Source organism: Aotus nancymaae, unplaced genomic scaffold, assembly GCF_030222135.1.
Source record: "Aotus nancymaae isolate 86718 unplaced genomic scaffold, 86718_ANA_hifiasm-v0.15.2.pri h1tg000089l, whole genome shotgun sequence".
Lineage (NCBI taxonomy): Eukaryota > Metazoa > Chordata > Mammalia > Primates > Aotidae > Aotus > Aotus nancymaae.
Genome location: NW_026988504.1, coordinates 14,933,792 through 14,953,315, shown reverse-complemented (window position 1 = coordinate 14,953,315; position 19,524 = coordinate 14,933,792).

Genomic DNA, 19,524 nt, shown 5'->3' with positions numbered 1-19,524 from the left:
TTTTAATGATTTGAAAGCATTATTCTGAGAAGGGCACCATGGCACAAAGCAGGCCAAAACCCCTGCATCAGTGTTTTTGGGATGTAGGGGTGGCACTGGGACACAGGGATTGTCCTTCTGAGCCTCTTAAATTGCATCAGTGGCCACTACCTGCCTGGGCTCAGTTGGCTGTGGTAGGCTGGGGCTGCTGGAAAGTTAGGCTCTTCTGAAAAGCTCACCCTAGGAGTTTCATCATCTTTGGGCAATTCCATTAGTTTGAGAGTCCAGCTCCCTTCCACAGCCCAACAATCTTAACAGGGAATTGCGTATTAAAGGACAAACAGCAAGCATGAGTCAAAGCTGTTTTGGGAGCAAGGAAGAGAAATCTATTCACGCTGGCTCAGAGCAAGGCATTGGTGTGCTGACCTCAGAGTTCTCATGAAAACAGAGCATAGCAGGCTACTTAGAGGGCAGAAAGCAGCCCAAGACCGAAGGGTCTACTTTCTGAATCTCTCAGGAGCCTCCTGCTCTCTGCTTCTCCTTGCACACCTGCCTTATTTTCTCTTTTCTGGCCAGCCTCTTCGGTTTTCTCCTGTCTGCTTTCCTATAACTTCAGCTCTGGCTCCTTCTAGTGTCCACTCAAGCCCTGGTACTACACGGCCTTGCAGCCCAACTTCTCGCAGCTCGCTGGCTCCTGGCTTCTTCTGGATCTTGGGAAGACTGCACATCTCTGAGCATTCAAGCAGGTGGGGCCATGTGACTAGCTCTGGCCAATGGACTGTGAGAGGAAGGGAGCCTGTGTCACTTTCCAGTCAAAGCTTTTAAAGCCAACATGAGCCCCTTCTGTGGTTTCTTCCTCTGTCAAGGTGAACCCTGAAGCCTTGTGTAGAGACGACAGTGTCGTAAGATGGGTGAACCTCTGTCATCCTGGGGCCTGAGTGATTACGTGGCACAGAGAAACTCTCCTGCCCCCACCCCACACTTGGCAACCTACCTTTGCATGTAATGCCAGGAGTAAACAAGTGAGCAAGGAATGACCTATTTTTTAATTCACTAGGATCTAAGGGTTGTGTATTGCTGCAGCATATCTTATCCTTTCCTAACTAACAGACCATCTTCCTATGTGAATATTAATTATTGGTGGAAGAATCTGAGTGACCTATCCTGGGTCAGTTGTCTGTCTGTGTTCAATAAGATGTAGTTGGGGTTGAGATAAATCATGATTAAAATGTGCCTGACTTCATCATTTCCAAAAGGAGAGTTTGTAAGAAAAAAAATCTTACTCTTTAGAGAGGTGGCATCCAAGGTCTTTAGTGAGAAAGGCACTCATAATTTAGGGAAGATGCGTAAAGTGCCTAGGGGTTAAAGTGGTCTGGGATGGTATACTAGTCTGTTTTCACATTGCTGATAAAGACATACCCAAGACTGGGTAATTTGTAGAGAAAAGGAGTTTTAATGGACTCCCAGTTGCACATGACTGGGGATGCCTCATAATCATGGTGGAAGGCAAAAGGCATGTCTTATATGGTGGCAGGCAAGAGAGAATGAGAGCCACCCAAAAGAGAAAACCCCTATAAAGCCATCAGATCTCATGAGACTTATTCACTACCACAAGAACAGTATGGGGGAAATCACTCCCGTGATTCAATTATCTCCCACCAGGTCCCTCCCACAACACATGGGAATTATGGGAGCTACAATTCAAGATGAGATTTGTGTGGGGACACAGCCAAACCATATCAGATGGCTCTGATGGGTTTGCCAATTATACAAACTATATTCAGGATTTTTCAACAGTGGTCCAGTTGACACAGAAACGGAATAATTCTTTGTTGTTGGAGCCTGTTCTGTGACTAGGAGGATGTTGAGGCGTATCAGTGGCTTCTGTGCAAAAGATTTCAATACTACGAACACACCATGCCCTCCCAATCATGACAATCAAAATTATCTCCAGACATTGCCAAAATTGCCCCTAGTTGAGAACTACTAATCTATAATTTCAGGGGAAGTCAAATTTTAAAAATTCTATTCCATAGATTCCATGTATACTCCTAGTTGTCAGACCATGTGTCTTCATTTTGGGTTCAGAAATTAAGGTCGTATTTATAATGAATTTATTAACAGCCTGGAGCCGAATGCCATCAACTTTTTGGTCTTCACTTTTTTCCCTATTGCTTATCTTGTAAATGCCTGACTTGGTAAAGGGAATGACCCTTGACACCTTTCCATTTTCCTAGCACCCACTCAAAGCTACCTTAGGTGAGTAGGGTCCATATGTCCAAGCCTATGCACACTCCCTTGGGAACTCTGCAGGTGGTCACGAACAGGCTGGAAATCTGGTGGTTATGTCTGAAACCAATGGCTTACACCCTTATTCCGCACAGTCTTTCTCTGATTTACTTTTTCCTTTAAATGGATTATAGCAGCCAAATTTAGTTTCTCTGTGAGCCCCTTTTCTGTTGAGCCTTGCCAGAAGAACATGTGCACCAGCCTTCCTCCATTTCTTTGTTCCTGCTTTAATTGGAGGGGCTTCCTCTCCGCTCTGCCTCCAGTAAGAGAGAAAGAGCCCTTTGCCACGTTTCGAAAGCATAATAGGCACTGTATGAAAACAGTCACCTAGCAAACAAGATCCTTGGAGGGTGTCTGGTGTGTGCCCAGTTCAAAGTGACTACTGGCTGACCAGTAATTAGCTTGGCTGAAGCTTGCACAGCAGACCTGGAGAACTACAAAAGGCAACTTTTGGGAAGAAGCTTCTTGAAGGAGATGTGAGGAACCTTTCTAAGAGGTACTGCCCAAGTCTTTCTTATGATCTTGCACAGTGGAGCTGAAAAGTGGATTAAGGCAGGAAATAATAAGCTATGTGTGTGCTCACATGCACACATATGTTCCACTCAAGGCTTCACTTGCTCATTTACTTTCTATATTAAAGGGCCTGCTGACCTCTGTAATCTACCCCCTCAAATTCAGAAGCGGTGAATAGGATGGATGCATTCCGACTTTAAATGCAATGGAGAGCTTTGAAAAGATGAAAAATTAGCAACGTATGGGCTAAGCAACCCAAAGAGACCTGAAAAAGGAAAGGAAATAGCTAAATGAAGTTTCAGATGTCACTACGATCCTGAGGCTGGTGTTTGGATGTATAGAAAGCTTCGTGCGGTTATGAAAAGGGGAATCAGGACCTCTCTGCCCACCCCTGACCTGGCTCCCTGTCTGAATCTTTTAATTTCCTTCTCTTTTCCATGCTCTGCCAAATGAGAATGAACCTCCTTGGAAATGGCCCCCATTCCATCTCCAGGACATTCTGCCTGATGCTATCAAGTTGAAGGAGACTGATTTTCTCAAGCATGTTTCTCTCCCATTTCTTTTCTTCACCGTGTCTTTTCTTCACTGCTAGTCTTGATTTTATCCTCAGATCTTCTCTGAAATGAATGAAATGCAAATGGTGCAGTAAAGTTTATCCCCAGATGCCTGTGTTCTGCCTGGAGAAAACAGCAATTGCTTTAAATCCCTTGTGTTAGTCCAAGCTCTGATGGTTGCAAGGGTAGGAAGCTAACTTAAGGTAGCCTAAGCTGAAACATTGTTTCACATAACACTCCTTAACAATGGGTGTGCACTATGTTACAGGTGCCTCGGAAATTTAGATACTATCAGGACTCCCTCAAGCTCTAACTGCCACTCACTTCTGTCTCCCTTTGCACATTAGCCTCCTTCCTACCTACTGTACATGGGCTTTCTACACACAGAAAAACAAGTCCCTCAGTGGTGCATCAACTTGGCAATTCCAAAGGAAAGAGAAGTATAACTTTCTCAGCTCATTTATACAAAAATCTAGAGAATGACTCTGATTGGCCCAGCCTGGGTCTTGAGCCACCCCTGAACCAATCACTGTAGCTGAAGAGACTGAAGAGAAGGGGTTCTCTGATTGGCCAGTTCTGCATGAATGGCACTTCCTGTGTCTAGAATGGCCACCAGAATCACATGCAGGAGGTTTTGGGGAACAGGTATCTAGGGAAAGGGAGGAGTTATAACCAGTAAAAATGAAAAAGTGTTGCTAGGCAGACTTAAACAGCAGTGTCCAAAAAATCAATTATCAGGCTGGGTGGGTGTGGTGGCTTATGCCTGTAATCCCAGCACTTTGGGAGGCCAAGGCAGGTGGATTGCTTGTGGTAAAGAGTTCGAGACCAACCTGGCCAACATGGTGAAACCCCTATCTTTACCGAAAAATACAAAAGTTAGCTGGGTGTGGTGGCACATGCCTGTAATCCCAGCTACTTGGGAGGGTGAAGCAGGAGAATCACTTGAACCTGGGAAGCGCAGGTTGCAGTGAGCTGAGATTGCACCACTGCACTATAGCCTGGGCGACAGAGCAAGACTCAGTTTCAGAAAAAAGTATATATATATATATATATATATATATATATATATATATATCAGTTATCAATAAAACATTGCCCAGTGTATAGTTTCCGGGGCCTGCTGTATCATGTATAGGATGACCACAATCTGGTAGCTTAAAGCAACATAAGGCCAGAAGTTCAAAATCAAGGTGTTGTAAGGGCCACACTCCCTCCAGAGGCTCCAGGAGAGTTTCCTTTCCTTGTCTCTTCCAGCTTCTGGGGTGGTCGGCATTCCTTGGCTTGTGGCTGCTCACTCCAGTCTCTGCTTCCATCTTCACATGACCTTCTGTGATTTCTCCTCTTATGAGGACACTTGTCATTGGATTTTGGGTCCACTCAGATAATCCAGGATAATTTCAAAAATCAAGATCTTTAATGACATTTGCAAAGACCCCTTTCCCAAAGACTGTCACATTCATAGGTTCTGAGGGTTAGACTGTGGACATATAGTTTGGGGTCACCATTCAAACCACTATAGCCAATGTGGGGTGCCCCCCCCCAAGTGGCAGGGAAGCGTTTGGACTAGCTTTGCCATCCACACACCATGAATATTTTCACAGGTACCCAAGTCCCATTCTCAAACTTGCCAGTTCCACAGGTGGGTTTCTGAAGACATAGATTGGGACCTGGACGCAGCTTTGCTTCATGCTAGCTTTCCATGATGCCTCTTTTCTTGCCCTTTCTCCTTTCTCATTATCTTGGCTTACTTTCCTCTCTACAGGTGTATCAGGGTGGTTAAAATTCTCTTCAGCTGGCGGGCTCACACCTGTAATCCCAACACTTTGGGAGGCGGAGGTGGAGGCGGGCGGATCACTTGAGGTCAGGAGTTCGAGACCAGCCTGGCCAACATAGTGAAACCCTGTCTCTTCTAAAAATACAAAAATTGGCCAGCCATGGTGGCACACTTCTGTAGTCCCAGCTACTTGGGAGGCTGAGGCAGGAGAATGGCTTGAACCTGGGAGACAGAGGTTGCAGTGAGTCAAGTTCATGCCATTTCACTCCAGCCTGGGTGACAGAGCAAGACACCACCTCAAAAAAAAAAAAAAAAAAAAAAAAAAAAAAATCTCCAGCCTTTCTTTACTGGCTATGTGACTTTGGGCAAATAACTTACTACTTCTCTGAGTCTCAATTCTCTCATTTGTAAAATGGGGCTAATAATGGCACCTATCTCATAGGGCAACTCTGAGACGCAACTAAGTTCATATAAGGCTTACAGAGCACTTAAAACAGTACCCTGCACCTGGTAAACACTGCGTAAAAGCTGTAATCTATAGGTAGGTTGTATCGTCTAGCTTCTTTCTTTCTTTACCCTTTAGTTTTTCTGGTTACTTCTTTCTTTTTCTGTTAGGGTTCTCTTGCCTAGTTCTTCTTGTCAGTACAGAGATTCACAAACTATAGTGTGCATATGAATCACCTGAGGAAGATTTAAAAATGGACGTAGCTGGGCCCCACTCTGGGGATTTGAATTCCATAGGTCTGGAGAAGGTCTTGGGCCTCTTCGTTTTTGACAAGTGCCCCAAATGGTTCAGATGTAAGTGAACTTTGAGACCCCTGGTGATGGGAGGGGCACAAGGCGAGGCGGTTCTAATTCCATGATTCCTTAGTTTTCTCTATAGTCATGAGTTGGTTACTCGATCTCAGCTTTCTCATCTTTAAGAGGGAGATAATGTATCTTCCAGCCAGGACCAAATGAGAGCATGCCTACAGTATCTACGTATCCTGTAAAATAAGACCCAAGATTTCTGATTCATTAAGAGTGCTGGAAATTTTCATATATATTACCTCACTTAATCTTTCAAATAACTTGCAGGGTTGAGGCCTGGTTTTCACTATATGGGGAAGAAACTGAAGCTTATAGGATAATTGAGGCTCAAATGAGTTTATGTCTATAAAGGACAGTGCCTAGCACACAGTGAATGATTTTCCCCTTCTTCCGACCTCACCGTTCTCTGCCCAATTGAAGCAACCTTTGTGCAAAGGTGGTTTTGTGTGTGGAAGTGACATTGAATCAGCCTCCCGTTTTCTCTAATGGAAAATAGGGAATCTCAAGGTCGGCTTCTTGCCTGGTACAAAGAACTTCTTGTCCTAGGCTTGCAATTTCATTCAAGGACTAAAATGTTCCAAATTTCAGGGGTCAACATCCATAAAGCAAACCCTCACAAAACAATATGCAGGTGATCTGAGTGCTTCCCCTTCTCCTTTGTGTGTTGGCCTTCCAGGGACAAGGGAACCCACCCAGGGCACCAGGAAACCAGGGCACAGAGCATGAGCCCAGGGCAAAAAAGCCCCTGGGCAAAGCAAGTCCAGGTGAAAAAACATGGGCCAGCCTGGCTCAAGGGAACTGCTCTGTTTTTCATGAGAAATGAATCCAGCCCCTTGCAACCTCTGCTTTGTTCTGAGCACTTGCTCCTCTCCCACCCCTTACCAGCGCACCTGATTTAGGGGTTTCTGGGATGTCTGCAAAGCCCTCCTATGCCTGCTCTGACTTCTTGGCACATCTCTCTGGCCTCTGGATCCTGAGCCGGATGTTTGCTTTCTGCAAGGATTGTTGATCTGGCCTCCTAGGAGCTGGGCTCAACCTTGACTTTCTCCCTTGCGCTGCCTTGGAGCTGCTCTACAACCTGCATGCAAGTGTGTGCATGTGATTTATTTGTGAATAAACTAGCTAAGCTTTTAAAAAATAAGCCTAGTTACAATTCACCTACCACATAATTTACCCATGGAAAGTGTACATCTCAATGGTTTTTCGTATAGTCACAGAGTTGTGCAACCAACACAATCAATTTGAGAGTACGTTGATCAACGAATAGAAAGAAACTTCCATTCCCTTGAGTTATCACTCCCTACTTACCCCAACCCCTCAATCCCTGGAGGCCGCTGGTCTACTTTCTGTCTCTGTAGATCGATTTCCTTATTCTGGACATCTCATATGAATGGAATGATATATGATCTGGCCTTTTGTGACTGGCTTCTTTCACTTAGCATGATGTTTTCGAGGTTTATCCATATGGATGAACATGTGTGAGTACAGCTGTCCCTTGGTATCCAGGAGGAGGACTGGTTGCAGGACTCCCCTCACAACCCAAATCCACAGATGCTCAAGGCCCTTATATAAAATGGCCCAGTATTTGCATCCAACCTATGCACATCCTCTCATATATGTCTAGATCACTTATTGTACCCCAAACCAGGCCACACATCACTTCATTCACTTGGATTCAGTGTAGTACTTAGGGTGTGGCAAATTCAAGTTTTGCATTCTAGAGCTTCATTTTTTGTTTTGTTTTGTTTTTTTGATCCACAGTTGGCTGAATTTACAAATGCAGAACCCACAGATAAGGAGGACAGACTGTACTTCATTCCTTTTGGTGGCTGAATAATGTTCCTTTGTGTGGATATGCAACGTTTTGTTTATCCATTTAACAGTTGATGGAGAGTTATGTAGTTTCCACATTTCGGCTCTTATAAATAATGGTACTCCAGATAGATATTCACTTGCAAGCTTTCATGTGGATGTATGTTTCTAACTCTCTTAATTATACACCTAGGAGTAGAATTGCTCCAGAGATCCTATGGTAAGTCGTCTACGTTTAAAGCAGCTGAAGCTTTTAATTTGTTTAAAGAAGTTAAGATCAGAGCTCGTGCAGGACATTAAAGGTTAAAATCCTTTACTGCATTGGAGCTACCTGAAGAAATATTTATTTTTTATCTGAGGATATTTATACCTGATTAGGGAGAGAAGCACGCCAGAGAAAGACTTAGCAGCGGTTGTTGAAACTTCATAGTAAAACACGGGCACCTGCACCAGTCTCTGTTTTCTTACCATTTAGCGGAGCTGGAGGCTAATGAGATTTGTCTTTCCCCATATGGCCCTATCTCTGTGAGGTCAGGAGAGAATGAGCAGCTCTTGAAGGATGTGAACCTCTTTAGGGAACCTGCAAACTGGGCTCTTCACAGAAGGCACTGGGGATATAGTTCAAGACCTGCTTTCCATTGGGGAATAACTTTCCCTCCGGGGACCCTGTCTGCATGGAGATAGCTCACTGTATTCTTGTTACATGGACGACAGTGCTAATTAGTGCCGCTAAAAATTTTAGTTCATATTTTATAGCATAAAGGTATATTATATACTCATTATAGCCCATTTAGAAATTGAAAAAAAAGTAGATGGAAAAAAATTTGGCTTTATCCCACCAACCAAAGAAAGAACACCAACATTAATATTTAGAGTATTTCCCTCTAGGGTTCCCCCTCTCCCCTACCCCGCCATAGGATTTTTTACTCTCTAGGGAGATAAACTTCTAGGCCTATGTGATGGCTCCCAGATTTCCATATGAGAGAGTTTGTGGGCAGCGCTCTGGTAGAAGGGGAGGCTGGAGCATAAGTCTTAAAGCTGCGTTTGCAAAACAAGCGTGTGTTTACTGGGAGGCCTAATAGCTTGAGCAGCTTTTGGGAAGAGCTGCTGGAAATTGGGAGGGTTGTCAGTTTCACACCTCCCATCAAAGGAAGGTGAGGAAATCCACTCAACTTACAACCTCCAAGTCAACAGCTAGAAACTATCCTTTTCCCTAAGGTCCTGGCTGCATGGTGCTCCCGTTCCCAGCTTAAGGTGACCCAACCCCCTTGCCCAGAACAAAAGAGGTCAGTGAGCAGCTTGCTCTTCACCCCAACTTCTCTAGAGCTTAACTCAGCCAGGACTGATAAGTGACCTAACCAGCCCTGCTGGCTACTCAGTGTGACCTCTTAGAAACCAGAAAGGGAAGGAGCCACAGGCAAAACTCAAGGACACCATCTTTTGGGTTTAGGTTTGTTTTAAACAGGGGTCTGCCCTTTCAAGTCCCTTCTCACCCTGAAGCTCTGGCCATGTTGCCGAGACAATCTCCTTGGAAGACTAAACAGGCAGGACACAGACTAAAGGACAGCGTGCAGCAAGTCCATCTGACATGCTTGATGATTCGCACAGTGATGGAGCCACATGGCGGTCAGACCCAGGGAACAGCATTCTGCTTCATCACCTCTAATTTGTGGTGATGTTACAGAATCAACACCATTTTTTTTTCTTTTCTCATTTTATTAGTTCTTCTGGACTGAACCAATAATCAGTATAAATGGTGAGGGTTTTTCCCAAGGTCTTGTATCCATGATGCCTGCAATTTTTGCCCCTTTTCCTATCTCTCTCTTCTCACGCTTTCCTCCCCTTCTGTTCCCTGGATCCCAGGAGTCCCCCAGGCTTTCTCCCTGCTTCCTGCCTTCTTCAGAGAGTACCAGCCCCAATAAGCACCACGCACAAGGACTTGTGGGCCAGGAGGCCAAGGACTGCCTGGCAAGCCCGCTGACCCGGCATGGAGGAAGGGGAGGAGAAGACTCAGGGAGAAAGGGCTTTGGATGCCAGCATCAGAGAGCCTGGAGGTCTGGCATGAGGCCGAGCTGGGGACTGTCCCAACCATCTCATCCGAACTTGGCCACCAACTCATTACATAACCTTGGAAGCCACTTCTCTCTCTGGGGCTGTTTCGCCATGAGGATGGGGGACAAGGATACACTCTGAAGTCTTTCCCAGCCCTAGCAGTCCAGGATGTGAATAGAGACATGGAATAGGACCAAAATCTGGTGGCATGTGTCCAAAGTGGGAATAGAATATAAAAAGCAAAAGCCTTAGGTGAGGAGTCAAGAGTGTTGAGTTCTCTTTCAGTAATGCATAATGACCTTAGACAAATCATGCCTTAGTCTCTTTATTCATAACACACTTACCTATTTATATCTCCGGTTGGTGAATAAAATACCAGTGACACAGCAGGTGGGAATTGTAAAGAGAAGATTATGAAGTTACTTAGCGGTGATGAGGGCCCTGGGGGGGCTTTGGAGGCCTGCTTTGGGGACCTACTGAGGTATTGTAAATGCCTGAAGGGTCTGGGGGGACCACGCCTCATGGGAGAGATGACTGTCTTGGCATTTACAGGCAATTGTGTGGCTCAGGCAAGACAGAGGAAAATGGAACCATTTCCTAACTCCCAGGGCTGTGGTCTTGGTGGCCAGAGGATTAGACTTGAGCAGGGGGCAAGTGAGGGGCAGGGTGTGACATGTTGCACTGAGCATTGTCTTTAGCCCAGTTCAGGAAGGGGTGGTAAGAAACGAAATGGCACAGTTATTCTAGAGTTGTGACACCGAGAGTATTCTAAGAAATAAAAGGACAAGTCTAGGGCACTCATCAGGCTGTTTTAGGAGAGGTGTAACACTTAGGAAGTGGGTAATGCCATGAGCCCGAGAGCATACGTGGCCGCCAGGGCCGCCTGGTCTACCGAGGAGGACACCTGACCCTCCCGGGCACCGGACCGAGGAAGGGAGGCACTGAGACCCTGGGGTTCCCATGACTCTGCTGGTGCAGGCTCAGCTCTACAGACGCTCATTGTTCTCAACACCACTTTGTTGTCCTTTCCCAGGCGCCAGGCGGGTGGGAACTGAAGAGTCATGACTTACCCAGAGATAAGGTCTTTTTATGAGCTTCCCGATTTCGCTGAGGGAGGAACTTGGCCAGCTGGCACAGATGATGGACAATTCCCTCTACCTGGTTCCTTCTGGGAGAGTGAAGCTCTTCCCAGCGCAGACAGGAGGGTGCCGACACACTCTGGGAAGACTCGTGCTGGGTGCTCTGGCGCAGAGGTCTGACCCAGCAAGACATCGGCAAGGGAGAAGAGAAAGATTGTGTTTATCCCGCTGCGGTTCACGCCAACAAGTGCTCAGGAGAACAAGTCCAACCATCACTTCTGGAGGTGTACAGACTAGCGATCATTTCCCAAGATTCTTCTGGAAACTTCTCCTTTCTCCTCCAGGGAAAAAGACGGTGAAGGGGATTAAAAGAAAAATCTATATATTTTATCTAAATTCCAATATGCAGGAGAGTCTTGAAGGTGAACCCTTGAATTATCATTAGTCAGGCCCAAGGGACTTTAAATGAGGTGCTTTGAAATGCTCATTCTGGTGAATTCATAAAGAAACAGAGACAGAGGCAGAGGAAAAGACAGAGAGAGAGTTAAGAGAAAGAGGTTTTAATTAAGGGAAACTTTTAGTATAAAAATACAGGTGCTTGATAAAATAGTCAATTAAAAAAGCATATAGTGGCAGGGCGCAGTGGCTCATGCCCATAATTTCAGCACTTTGGGAGGCCAAGGTGGGTGGATCACTTGAGGTCAGGAGTTTGAGACCAGCCTGGCCAACATGGGGAAACCCCATCTCTACTAAAAATACAAAAATTAGCCAGGCGTGGTGGCTGTAATCCCAGCTACTTGGGAGGCTGAGGCACGAGAATCGCTTGAACCCAGGAGGCGGAAGTTGCAGTGAGCCAAGATTGTCACTCCAGCCTGGGTAATAGAGCGAGACTCTGTCTCAAAAAAAAAAAAAAAAAAAAGGTGCATACTGAAAAGTTGATCTTTAAATTCCTATCCCTCAATTCCTTGGCTTGTTTTCCCAGAAACAACTACTGTTATCGATATGTTGGGTATTCTTACTCTAAACTTTTTAAAAAACATTTTTACATGTGGTTTCTTGAAGATCTGTGTGAGATTAAAGTTGCTGGAGATCTGAATATTACCCTAACGCAGGGCACCTTCAAGGGATGCCACTCGGATTAACTCAAACCTGGACATGTACCCCTGAACCTAAAATAGAAGTTAAAATGTTTTTAAAAGAGTATAAATTTAAAAAATAACAATTTCATTGTACATTTAAAAATAACCAAAAGAGTATAATCAGATTGTTTGTAACACAAAGAAAGGATAAATGGCTGGGCGCCGTGGCTCATGCCTGTAATCCCAGCACTTTAGAGGCCAAGGCAAGCGGATCACTTGAGGTCAGGAGTTCAAAACCAGCCTGACCAACTTGGTGAAACCCCGTCACTACTGAAAAATACAAACCATTGGCTGGGTGTGGTGGCAGATGCCTGTAATCCCAGCTACTTAGGAGGCTGAAGCAGGAAAATTGCTTGAACCTGGGAGGCAGATGTTTCAGTGAGCCAAGATCATGTTACTATACTCCAGCCTGGGTGACAGAGTGAGACTCCATCTCAAGAAAAAAAAACAAAAAACCAAAACCAAAAAACAAAGAAAAGATAAATGCTTGAGGTGATGGATACCTTGTTTAACCTGATGTGATTATTATGCATTGTATGCCTCTATCAAAATAGCTTATGTATTGTGTAAATTACTATGTATCCACAAAAATAAAAAATGAAAAAAAGATATGTACCTTTTTAAAAAACAGAATAAATAAAAAGATTACAAAGCTTCTGTCCCAGTGGTGGGAACGGTGGCAGGCAACGAGGTTCTGAGAATCCAGCCATAAGCAAACACACAAACGAATCATAAAATGTGAGATACTGTTAAGTACTACCCAGAGGATTAGAATAGACTGATATGGCGGTCACTCCCCATCTCTTTCTGAGCAGATGGTTTTTAAGGTGAATAATATGAATAAGCAGTACATCTCTTCCTTCTTTGTTAGCTTTATAATCTCTGACAGTACTTAATGTTGAGAGTCACTCTGAAGCCATGTGTATGTCATCTCTCACTTACACAGACTCACACTGACAGTCGCACATTCACAGTCAAAGGGGCAGCCTCAGACCGTCCACCATCTGGGGCCGCCTGTTGTTCCCTCCACCCCCTTTCTTGTATCGGAACTAAGACCCCATTCTCCCCTGTCCTTATACACGCCACATGTCCCCCATCATCTGAGGAGTTCATGAGCAGCATGTTGAATATAAAGTGTGTGATGCAAGTTGGAGATTGTGGAAGTGTGGGAGGCCACCCTAAACGTCTGCTAGCCCTAGACCGGCTTCTAGATGCTCTTAGTTTTTAACACGGCCCTGGTGTGAACCACCTTAGCCCTCTTTTGTTTCTGCAAAGGACTGCAGAAGAAAATAAGCCAATTATCTAGGCATTCTGGCTAGTAAACTCTTGGTACCTACTGATCATAGATCTAAATGTTGAGTAGTAATGCTAAGGACTCTGAGTTCCTAGGAAACTCTCATTATTTTTACTCCCATTCCCAACATGATAACTCTCTGAGTTAGGAGAGGACACCACTTCTCCCCAGAAATGAAAACGTTTCTCACTTCCTCCCCTCCCTCCCCTCCCCTCTGCCTTTCTGTCTTCCTTTCTTTCCTTCCTTTCTTTTTCTTTCCCTCCTTTGTTCCTTCCTTCCTTTCTCTCTTCCTCTTTCCATGTTTCCTTTCTTCTTCCTTCTCATACTTTCACTCGACGTATGTATCCGTCATCGATTAATTGTTTACTGTTGCCATTTTTGCACTTTGCATTAATGAAATCATACACATGTTCTGCGGCTTCTTCCATGACACATATTTCTTTGTTCATCATTTTTTTATGTTTTTGAAATTTATTCATGTTCATGACCACAACTATTAGATATTTTCTCTAATCAATAATATTTCTTTGTATTAAAATGCCACAACTTGTCCCTTCCGCAAATGGGATATAGGCAGTTTCTGTCTTTCACTATTGCATATGATGCTGTAATGAACATTCCCTGCCCTGCCCCCTGGTGCACGTGGATATACACTGGGGAATGGAATTGCTGGTTCAAAGTGTTATGAGCAGATTCAACTTTATCAGACAAAGCAGAGCTTTTTTTTTTTTTCTTCCAGAATAGCTGTCATTTGAAGAAAGCTCTCTGTAGTTAGGAAAGGGGAACCTGGGTCTGGGTGGGTTCAAAAGTAACTTCTCTAACCATTACAAAGGAATGTATTAGTTTTTGTAAAGTAAGTTTGCAATTTTAATGAATAAGAATCCACATAAAACAAAGTACTATGGCATACATGGAAGGAGCCCCCTCTACGGGATGCATTGATGAATACAGGGTGCTTCCCCCGTTAGATGGTGGACTGCCCTAAGTAGGCAAAAGTGTGATGCACGTAACTGGAATGTGTTCGAGGTAAAGCTAAAGGGGCCTGGGTCCCAGTTTTCAGATGAAACTGTCCCCTGTGGCTCCTCAGTCAGTGTGAATTCGCTTGAAGGATCTTAAAGGTTCATTAAAGCCTCATCTCCCACAGTGGGTGTTGTTTCATCAGCTTCCTTCTCCCTGTGAGGGGAAGCCTGCCTCGCTCACCCCCACTGTTTTACATAAAACTGGCCAGTTCCCTTATTTAATTCATAATGACGAAAACTGAATATACTACTGCAATTTTAAATTATTTTGAGTTTTGTTCAGAAGGATGCAAATAGGAATGTATAGATTCATAGATACACACAAAAGAAAATCAAGGCCATTTTTTAACCCCAGATGGATTTTATACACAACATAGACCAAAATGAATTTCAATGAAAATACTTCTGGAGATTCAAATCTGTCATGGATACCTACGTGAGTGATTCCATGATAAGCTTCCTTCACCCATGCCAGCCACATGTGGGTGTGGGAAGATGACTTCATTCTGTGCTCCCATTTTCTGATCGATTTGTGTAATGCTTAGGAATTTGTGACGTATTTCCACCAGCGTTGTTTAATTAGATTTTCATAACCTAGTGAGTGAAGAGGAAGGGATGATCTCCAATTATGCAGAATGAAGAAACCAAGGCCCAGGGAGGTTGACATACTTATCCTGAGTCACCTTTGTTCCTCTCCCAAGTGGGATGGGTCCAAGAAGGCTGGGTCGAGTCACAGTCGAAGGAAACCTGTGCATCTCAGGGGGCATTGTGGGATTACGGTGGTATTTCTCTATGTCCAGGACTACACCAGCTTAAAATCACTAAGAAGGAATTGACACCCACAGAGCGAGGCGGTCTTCCATTCCAGAGTCTCATCATGGCCCTGGCCCCAACAGCAGCTTGCAGGGGGACTCATGCCCATCCAGGGAGAAACCATCAGCAACACAGTGATGATAATTGCATAATAGGTAGGAATGAATTTCGGATTCCCACCTTGCTCTGATTTTCAGGCCTCTGTTCTGTGGCGAAAGGTAAATATCCCGAGAAAAACAAACCTTGGCGGCAGCTGTTCTCAGGGATCTGTGTACTTTCAAGATAAGGTGAGTTGCCCCAATCATTTTATGATCCTAATTGTTGGGGAACAAGATATTCGTAGCAAACACATCGTTGTGACCCTCCCAGCTTCCTTCTGTGCTGATTAAAATGAAACCATTTGCTTATGAAGCCCCCCAGAAATGAGGCATTGATAGTTACTTTTTTTCCCTCTCTCTAAAAAACCTATTTCCAGAGGATATGCCTCACCACAGCAGGCCTCCACGTGGCTTACACAAATAATGCAAAAATCTCCAACAACCCCTGCAAAGAACTTGCTCCTGGTGCATAGCCTACATTTTATTTTATTTTATTTTATTAATTTCTTTTTTTAAATCTGGCTAATTCATCTGGGCTGTTTTTCTCCTTACCCCTGTCCCCCAATACCTTCAATTGTAGACAGAGTAATTTCAAACTGTAAGTTACTCCTGACTTAACTACTTATTAAAAACACTAATATGCTTGGCTGCTTTGATGTCTACAGAACAACAAAGGAAGAGAGTTACTCTGGGCCACTGTAATCCTTGATTTGTCACTAAGTTATGACACCCAGCAGAGCCGTGTGACAGTGCAAATCAATCATCCCATGTGCTCCGCGGGGCCTTCCCTGCCTCCCACCGAGCCGCTGCAGTTTAATTAGCTTTTTTCACACTACCACAATGTACATCTGCAGCTTCAGCAAGAAAAAGAGATGGAGGCGAGTTCACCGGGAAGCAGGAGCGTTAAAAAAAGTTCGTATCGTGGAAAAAAAAACGTCTGAAAGAAGGAACATCAGAGACCTTTGTAGTTTTTGCTTCAGAGGCATTAAGCCTGAGATACACAGACCTGGGGTACACCAGACTGTTAAATGTAGACTTTAAAAACAGCTCCACCAAACTCTGTGCGGAGGAGCTATCAGATGGTGTTTAAAGGACTTTTTCTTCTTTTTTGGGCAATCTGTGTCTTCTGTTTTCCTCCTGCCTCTATACCCCACCTTCAGTTGATTGTGCAGAAATTCTTTGACGCCGGCCCTTCTCGAGCCCACCAAGTGAAGAAGGTGAGACCTTGATTCCGCCCAGGTTTTGCAAAACTTTGGATAAGTTCCTCCCAAAGGGTGGTGTCCTTGAGTGAAAAGCATGTTCCTCTGTTCATTTTGCTGTGATAAATAATGGCAGCCAAAGACTAAAGCCAGGAATGAGGCCTCGAAGGTTGGGAGTCACTGACGGGGACAGCAGGGGTGAGAGCAAATCAGGCCTCAGTGTCAGACACAGAGTGACACTTTTGTCCTGGCCCGGGAGGGAGTTAGACAGATGAGATCAACCCGACCCTGCCTACACTAGGGGTGTTCAGGACGCTGTCTGATTCCTCTGGAAAACCACCTACCAGGAGAGGGGCTGGGAGACAGCCAATCTACTTTTCCTGGAGAGTTCCTGGACAGCTGTTACAGCTCTTGGGCTGGTGAGCGCAGACCCTGGTGACAGTGATTTAAGGTGGGTTGGAAGCTGGGTTTTCTCCTCCCAGAATTCTCTTTCCTTGCCCAGCTAGGGGGAAGGGAGCAGGAAGGAGCATGGAGGTGCTGAGGGGTCACCTTGTCACTAGTCATCATCCCCTATTTAGTTGATGGTTTTTGAGTCACTTGCAGGGAGGGGTATATCTGAGGATGTCAAGAGCCCACCTCAAAAGCTCTCTCTGGAGCTCATTCTACCCATTTTGTCTGGGCTTAAGCAACAGCCTGGTCCCCGTTTCTTCTGTTTCTGTTCCTCACGTGTGGGCACATCTCAGTGGATAGGGGCAGGATCTGCTGTGTGCAGCTGTTCAGAGGCTAGACTACCAGATCCTGGGGGCTCTCCCATGAAGATCCTGGCCCAGCCTGCAAAACCTTCAGCCTCATATCAAAAGGTCACAGGGTCAGTGCTAAAAAGAAATGAGCTAACAAGCCACAAAAGGATTTCGAAAGAACTTAAATGCATATTGCTAAGTGAAAGAGGCCAACTGGAAAAGGCTATGTACTGCACGAATCCAACTGTATGACATCCGGAAAAAAGCGAAACTATAGGAGCAATAACAAGGTCAGTGGTTGCCAGGGGGAGAGGGGAAGGAGGGTGAATAGGTGGCACATGGGGCATTTTTAAGGCGGTAAGGCTTCTGTATGATATTGTCATGGATACACATCATTGTTTATTTGTCAAAACTCATAGAATATACAACACAAAAAGTAAGCCCTCGTGGAAACTATAGACTTTAGTTAACAATAGTGTATCAATATTGTCTTATCAATTGTACCAAATTTACCACACTACTGTGTTATTAACAAGATGTTAATAATAGGAGAAATTTGGTGAGGGCATAATATGGGAACTCTGTTGTTTTCCCTTATTTTTTGTAAGTCTAAAAAAAAAAAAAAAGAATAAAGTCTGGCTAGATGAGATGGTTCACTCCTGTAATGTCAGCACTTTGGAAGCCCAAGGAGGGAGGACTTGCTTGAGCTCAGAATTCAAGACCAGCCTGGGCAACATGGTGAAACCTCATCTCTACTAAGAATAGAAAAATTAGCTAGGAGTGGTGGCACCCACCCGTAGTCCCAGCTACTCTGGGGCTAAGGTGGGAGGATCACCTGAGCCCAAGAGGCAGATGTTGCTGTGATCACATCGTTGCACTCTAGCCTGAGTGACAGAGCCAGACCCTGAAAAAAAAAAAAAGGAATAAAGTTTATTCATTTAATCTTCTTTTAAAGGTCACAGGGACAAAAGCCACAAAAACAGGTGGGAGAGGAGAGGTGAGCAAGGGGACGCTTCCCTCCAACCTGGGTGGTTTATTTTGTAGTTAATTGCCAGCGGGCATTCACTGAGACCTGTGGTTACCTGGGAAGCATCCTTTTCTTCTGAGACAGGCTTCCTCCTGACCTTGCTTTGAGCAGTGAGCAACAGTCACCTCCCTGTTAGTGACACGTGAAACCTGAGTCTAACTCTTCTTTCCCATTGACCTCCAGGGACATCCGTGTTTTATGTAATGGATGGATGTAAACAGCATTTTGATATGTTGATTCATCTTTTGAAATACACGAAGAAAATATTCTCTAGTGAGCTCCTCTGGAGAGGAAAGAGGCACATAATTTCAGGGCAGAAATTGTTCTTCTAGGTCATGTGGTCCCACCCCCAGAGAGGTTAATCCACCTGATTAAGGTCATCCGGCCAAGCCTTGACCAAACTGAGACCAATTTCAGGATTTCCGACTCTCCATCCTATCCAGCATCCTTCCACCTGGTTGGCTTGCTAACCTTCTAGGAGGCCTGAGCCCCAGTCCTATTATATCTGTTTGTCAGGGGCTGTGTGACTTCATTAAATCTCATAACCTCCCTCTACACAACCCAGATGAATTTCCTTGTCTCCAAAATGGAAACACTCATCATATTAGAAGTCTCAGCCGGGTACAGTGGCTCATGTCTGTAATCCCAGAACTCTGGGAATCTGAGATGGGCGGATTACTTGAAGTCAAAAGTTTGAGACCAGCCCCGCCAACATGGTGAATCCCTGTCTCTGCTAAAAGTACAAAAATTTGCCAGCCGTGGTGGTGTGTGTCTGTAATCCCAGCTACTTGGGAGGCTGAGGCAGGAGAATCACTTGAACCCGGGAGGTGGAAGTTGCAGTGAGCTGAGATCGTGCCACTGTACTCCAGCCTGCGTGACAGAGTGAGACTCTGTCTCAAAAATAAAATAAAATAAAATAAAATAAAATAAAATAAAATAAAATAAAATAAACTCTCACCAGCTGTTACCAGGATTGAGGCATTTTTGCAGAATACAAAGCTTGTCCTGTGCCTGTTAATGCCACCTTGGGTTACTTTCCTCTCCACTGCAGTTTTATTCCAGGCAGGGATTATCTATTCTACCCAGAGAGGGGCAAAGGGGTTATTTACTCCTGTAGAGTGGTGCTCCTCAAAATTCCACGTGCACCTGAGTTCTGGTGGGGGATCTTGTTAGGAGGTCCATTCCGATTCTGCAGGTCTGGGGCTCCAGGTGCTACATTTCTTCGCAGCACCCAGATAGAGCTGATGAAGCTGGTCCCTGGCCCACAGTCTGAGTGGCAAGGCCCTGGAGGACAGGGGAACAAAGGGAGGGGCCCACAGAGTGAGAATCCCTT